The sequence below is a fragment of the Hippoglossus hippoglossus genome, chromosome 8 (genome assembly GCF_009819705.1).
Source record: "Hippoglossus hippoglossus isolate fHipHip1 chromosome 8, fHipHip1.pri, whole genome shotgun sequence".
In the NCBI taxonomy this organism is placed as follows: domain Eukaryota; kingdom Metazoa; phylum Chordata; class Actinopteri; order Pleuronectiformes; family Pleuronectidae; genus Hippoglossus; species Hippoglossus hippoglossus.
The window spans coordinates 2,187,627-2,194,665 of NC_047158.1; the positions used below are offsets into that span (position 1 = coordinate 2,187,627).

Genomic DNA, 7,039 nt, shown 5'->3' on the forward strand with positions numbered 1-7,039 from the left:
GGAGATCTGCATTGTCCCTAAACACCCATTCTCAACTAATTCGCCAAATGGCAAAGTCCAGAGCCAGTATGTCCATCATCCATCATTACGCACCACTGTCACTGCAGTATTTATAGGTTTACAGCAATCGGACTGATTGATCACACCTTGCCAAGTTTGTCAGTGCGCTCTGTGCACCTGAGAGCATGTTCACTCCAGCGATATTATACACAAAATATATGAAACTACAGTCCTACTAAGCCATAAAACTATTAAATATTGAGCAACTCTAATAATATTTTATTGTAGTATATGTGCATGTGAAATTTGCTTGAAGTTGTTTAAAGGGATTATATCTTAAAAGATATAAAACAACTTCAAGCAAATTGTAAATGATGTTAATGATGAAGTGGATCAATAATCTGGATGCAATTCATCACCTCATGTCTGCATCATGGAATGAGTCACTGCTCACTGTGGTGTTGCCGATCATTTGAAATATTTTTTCTTTAATCCCTGAGTTCACACATTTTGAAGTTTGTCATATGCTCCAAAATCACTCACTTTATTGTGAGGTAACCATTTTATAGTGCTATCTAAAAGTTGTATTATATTTTTATACCCTATATATTGGACTATCTACAAATATAATAAATATAATAGATAGTTATATTGAAAATATATAAATATAAAAATTGAAGGTGTATGTATTAAGCCACATGGCTGAAAATCATGACCAGCTACTCAGCTTGGCTCCTACTGTACAGTAATTAGCAGAGTGTCACAAGCAGTAGAGAAAAATGTATTGTCATTAATTTAAGGGAACACTTAATCGTCATAGTATAACACCAAGTCATTTAAACTTCAGGGATATCACTCTTACCTGCTTTGGTGCAAATGAAAGTGACACACCTCTTCCGACTATACCTTGAATACAATTTTAAACTAACAATTTAGTAGCAATTAAATGGCACTTACTTATAGCACTTTGTAGTTTTGCTTTTTTGAAGAAATTGTACTTTCTTGATTCTTGTTGTTCTGGGTTTGTACCCTCATGGTTGAATGCACTTATTGTAAGTCGCTTTGGATAAAAGCGTCAGCTAAATGAAATGTAATGTAATGTAATGTACAATAGGTGCAATGGAGAGGCAAAAGCAAGACAACCCCCAAAAAGGGAACAGTTCTGCATGTGGTGGCCACAGACAATTGTTCTCTCCTTATCCTTCGTGACTGATTCTTCTCTAGTTTTGTGTTCTGCTGGTGTCCTTGTCACTACTGGTAGTATGAGGCCGTACCTGCACCTCGATCAGGTTGCACAGGCAGTCCAGCTCCTCCAGGATGGCACATCCATATGTGAGACCGCAAGGTTTATTATGTCTCCAAGCACAATCTCAAGAGCATGAAGGAGATACCAGAAGACCGGCCATTACAAGAGGAGAGCTGGACAGGGCCATAGAAGGGCATCATCCAGCAGCAGGACCGGTATCTGCTCCTTTGTGCGAGGAGGAACAGGAGGAGCACTGCCAGAGCCCTACAAAATGACCTCCAGCAGGCTGCTGGTGTGCATGTTTCTGACCAAACTGTCAGAAACAGACTTCATGAGGGTGGCATGAGGGCCTGACGTCCTCTAGTGGGACCTGTGCCCACAGCCCAGCACCGTGCAGCTTGATGGGCATTTGCCAGAGCCAGAGGACCTAAATGCAGGAGACTGCAGCTTGGTTGCTGATTGATCATTTATTAAAGAGATAAACTAAACTAAACAGTCTTCAAAGAGCAATCAACCATGGTGATAAATCTTCATCAAAGAAACTAAAAGGTAAGGCCTTTAAGGGAAAAAAAAACAACCTAAAATACGAGGAAGGACCGTTATAGACTGATGAGGAACAGGGGAAACAAGACGAACTGACAAGGACAAAGGGAAGCACTGAATTGAGACTAACACTGAGACTGAATTGAAATAAATTGATAATGATAACAGGTGAAACACTTAGACAAGTGGAGACAATCAGACAGGCGGGAAACAGGACAAGGACATGAAAATAAAGCTACAGACACACAAGGAGCAAAACTTCTAAATAAAACAGGAAACAGAACTCAGAATAAACAACAAAAACAAACTAAATCTAAACACAAAAAAAATGTCCAATATCAAAAGTTTCCAACAAAAAATCTAAAAGCTCTGCAGAAAAGTAGAGCTCAGAGTCATAGATGTGCAAAATGTTGAAATAATCAGGCGTGTTACTCTTATGCCATAGCTGAATGGTAGTGTGAATTTGATTCAGAGTTTGTGTGGTTCAATGTCACTCAACTATTTTATTAAAATAAATTGTGCCATTAACCTCATTGGAACACATTTGTTATTGAAGAATATTCACAGAGGAGAGTTTCTCAAAAAAAGCCCTAATTATTTTTTGGGGTCTAATCATTTAGACTTGACAATAGGACTGTAGGTTTATTTCTTTATTTAATGAAATGACAATGGACAATACAATACAAACACAACTGTGACCAGATGGTACTGCATATTCTTATTAGCCTACTTTGGGAAGTTGCTTTGACTTTGATGTTGGGTATAAGAAATCTGCCTCGCAGTGTCACTATCAATGTCCATTAGGGTTTGACTGCATTCCACTAGATCTCTCTTTATTCATATATACAGCAGCATTTCTGGCACAGGTTCAGCATATACATTTTCCTGTGCTCCTTTACCCATTGTGGTGTGATATATCTGCTTGAATCATACACGTGTTAAGGAAATAATTCAAGTGGTTGTGGTTGTTTTAGTTTATTAGCCCCACCAAAAAGGTTGTTTTTACCCCTGTCTGTTTGTTTGTTAGTTGGTTTATAAGCAAGATTACACGAAAACAAATGAACAGATTTCCATGAAACTTGGTGGAAGGATGGGTGTCGTGGCCTCTCCCCCTCCCTCATTCTGGCAAGAGTGTGACTATCTCAATTTAGGGACTGCATCCTTCATCAGTTGCATTTGTAGATGGATTGCATTTAATTCGCCAGTCATGGGACTACACTGTGTGCACAATTATTAGGCAAGTTGTATTTTTGAGGATACATTTTATTATTGAACAACTACAGTGCTCTCGGTCAATCCAAAATGTTAATAAACCTCAAACCTGAATATTTAAGAAAGTAAAAGTGAGGTTTTGGCTTTCTTAGGAGAATATCTATGTGTGCACAATTATTGGGCAACTATTAGTGTGCAGAATTATTATGCAACTAAATGAAAAACGAAAATTTTCCCATCTCACTTGTTTATTTTCATCTGTTAAAGTGAGAATAATAAACAAACAACTCAAAATTTACAAATAAACATTTCTGACGTTTCAAAAAAAAAATCAGTGACCAATATAGCCACCCTTCTTTTCAATAACAGTAATAAGCCTTCCATTCATGGATTTTGTCAGTTTCTTGATCTGTTGACGATCAACTTTTTGTGCAGCAGCAACCACAGCCTCCCAGACACTGTTCAGAGAGGTGTACTGTTTTCCTTCACCGTAAATCTCCCGTTTAAGAAAGGCCCACAAGTTCTCAATCGGGTTTAGGTCAGGTGAGGAAGGGGGCCATGTCATTATTCTTTCATCTTTAAGGCCTTTACTGGCTAGCCACGCAGTGGAGTACTTTGATGCATGCGATGGAGCATTGTCCTGCATAAAAATCATAGTCTTCTTGAAAGATGCAGACTTTTTCCTGTACCACTGCTTGAAGAAAGTGTCTTCTAAAAACTGGCAGTAGGTTTGGGAATTGATTTTGAGTCCATCTTCAACCCGAAAAGGTCCAACTAGCTCATCTTTAATAATACCAGCCCATACTAGTACCCCACCTCCACCTTGCTGGCGTCTGAGTCGAAGTGGAGCTCTGTGCCCGTTACTGATCCAGCCACGGGCCCATCCATCTGGTCCGTCAAGAGCAACCCAGTCTCATCAGAAAACGTACACCACCTACGTTGGTCCACTTGGAAAAACGTAGTATTCTCACAATTTGGCCTCTCAGATTGTGAGATACCTACGTTTTTGTCTGCCCATTGTTTTGCATTGGCCTGTGCCCACGTCACGTGACTCTCAAGATCCCGTCTGCGAAAACGAAAACATGGCGGACATTCCTTGTATTTTCAGATAAAAATGTCATTTTATAATATAGTTTGGGCATTAAAATACATTCTGACACCATTTCTAGCGAGAAATATGCTCTTTGCTTCCACAATCTTCAGCCAGTTCATGCTTACGATCTATATTTTATTAGTTATCACGAATATTTTTCAGATCTCGCCCGAAAAATCGTAGTAATGTAACGTTTTTATCGTTGCTATGGTGGTTGCTGTAAACGCTGCCATGCCGTAAACCACGTCGTAGCGTGCTGTTTGAATCATCGTCCGTGCGTTGCGTCGTTCAGTGAGCGTGAACGTTATTCACGTTATTTGATATTAATATTTGATGATAGATTACACCTCTAATTCGAAGGATCTAAGAAGTCCCCGCAACTACATTCATACCGAGGCGGGCCCGAGTGTGCATGCGTGAGCGGACCCGTCATCTTGGACGGCTTAGTATAGCGAGTGCACATTTTTACAGTATATATGCCTATTGTGTATTTGATAAATTTGATATGGACTGATGATGAACATTAAGATTATTTTTCGTATATCATTAATACATTTTTTATCTTTACTTTTTTCTTATAACTTTGTATTTGTATTTCTGCTATGTAAAGAGTTGTTTGTACATACTGTTAATCTTCATGTGCTCTGTAATAGCGATGAATAATAACAAATCTGCTGTCTACTTGAATTTTAATTTTTTTATTTTGTATTACTGTATAGAGATGATAGACATACTGTATAAGGCAATATATCAATTATATAATTTATATATAAAATTCAGCAAACAATTCCAGCAGCAAATGGTTTTAGCAGTTCACACAAGGCGTTGGGGTTTGAAGGGTTTTTAATGTACCATACATACAAAACAAATTTGACTACATTCCTAAAATATAAATTAACAGTAAGCTAAAGAAACAGCAAGATAGTCTTTTCAATTAAACAAATACAAATAATAGTAATATTACATTATTAATATATACTGTATATACAGTATATATTGTATATACAGTATATATACTGTATATATATTGACATGCTCTGTTGTAATACATCTATATATCTATCTATATATGTGTATATATATATATATACATATATATAGATAGATATATATTTATGTGTATATATATATATATATATATATATAAGTAATATTAACAAAAACTTCTTGAAAAATAAACACTTAACATTGAACCTTTTATGTCACATTTGTGTGTGTGTATGCGTTTTGTGTATATTCATGTTGTGTGTATGTATGTCAACTCCCGGTGTTCTCCTTTGGCACACACTGCAAGCGCCACGTCTTCCCACTGTAATTAACCAAGAATTTTTTTGACATTAGCATTGAATGGAATTCAAAACTTGACAAGGAAGAAGGGCAACGAGACACAGCGAGCTATAAATGCCATATGCATTTAACATGCACACAGTAAGCTGATTAGTGTAAATGACCTGATTATTGTAAGAGTCAATTGTCAAGACAATAGTTTATACTTGTCTTTTTAAAAATATTTTTCAAATAAATAAATAGCACCACATTAGCAGCAACAATTTACATAAAAGTAAAGAAATGCATAATGTTATATAAGAAAAACTAACGATATATAATACTAATTTCTTAATTGTAATATTGCAGTAAACATTAAGTAATTTTAGGGACAATCAAATCCAATTAAGAGACATTGTACATACCACATGGAACAGGGCTCCCGCTCCACCAGTTCCATTACGTTCCCCTGAAACACATTAAAACATGTTTACCATTAAAAGCAAACCTATGGTCAGATGACTTTACAGTTTGAAGTTGTGGTGATTGTAAATCCAGTTAGTATCTCTGTAGTACAACATTTTTTTGTATATTACAACTACATTTTTTGACCTCAAATTACAACAAATAAAACCTTCAACCTTTTGCTTTTCAGTACCTTCTTCACCGGGTAATACTTCTCTCCTCCAGTGATTGAATGGTTGCTTCTGAAAGAGCAAAACAAGAGTACACTTACTCTCAATCTGACCTCATATATTTTAATATTAGCATTGTTGCACAATTTGATAATCAATTGTCAGTGAACATCCTAATACTCCTATCAGAGCTATGCATTTAGCACATGCATCATGGAGATCATGGGAACCTACTGGAAATGCTAAAAAACTGGGTGTGTCAATCTAGGGCTGCAACAACTAATCGATTAACAGTCGACTTCCACTCCAACAAAAAACAATAGTGTTTGGGGTTCCACAGGGTTCCTTCCTGTGCACTTTTAACTTGACATGATTCCCCTTGGCTTTATCATCAGCAAAAATAACATGATTACGTTGACCAGCAACATTTCATCTCATTATCCGCTGATGACTTCAAACCCATTAACTATTCAGCTGGTTGGAAAGAAATAACCACTAGATGGCAGCAAACCTTATTTGGCTTTAGAACAGGGAAAAAAACAGATCATGCTTATGGGTTTTAAATCATAGACACTAGGGCTGTACAAGATATCTAAAAATTACGGTCATTGCAATATCAACATGGGCGATGTACATATCACAAAAGACTGCTTGGACTGCGATAAATGGTGTTCAATGTGCCATGTATTCACGCTCTGCATGTCAATATATTTGGCCAATTAGATGGAGCCCTGCTGCCCTAGATAATAAATTAAAGATATTCAGTTCATTGTGCGCCGGCTCTGTCAAATTTCGTACTGCCTCCTTAAAAAATTGTTAGTAATCACGCTTGTCCCGGGCCAAATTGATGTCTATAAATGGATGATTATATAAAAGAATTGCACAGCTTCTTTAATATAGTCCCAGAATCTGAGGGAAAGGTAACGGCGCACAAACACAGACTCCGCTGCTCACTTTTCTCACTTTAGTCGCCCTACGACATATGTTTGTGAGTCCAAATCCACTAAAAATATGTGAAAAGATAAAAAATCTAAAGAGTAAACA

The 7,039-nt window shown here is 37.0% G+C and overlaps 1 long non-coding RNA gene across 1 annotated transcript; it reads right to left on the reverse strand.

The window, feature by feature from the left end:
• Positions 1–5,290: 5,290 nt before the first annotated feature.
• On the reverse strand, positions 5,291–6,130 carry LOC117766943. Its single transcript, XR_004614791.1, has 3 exons — positions 6,019–6,130; positions 5,786–5,829; positions 5,291–5,403 (listed from the first exon to the last, which is right to left on the reverse strand). It is a non-coding gene; the product is annotated as an uncharacterized LOC117766943 (long non-coding RNA).
• Between the last annotated feature and the right edge of the window lie 909 nt (positions 6,131–7,039).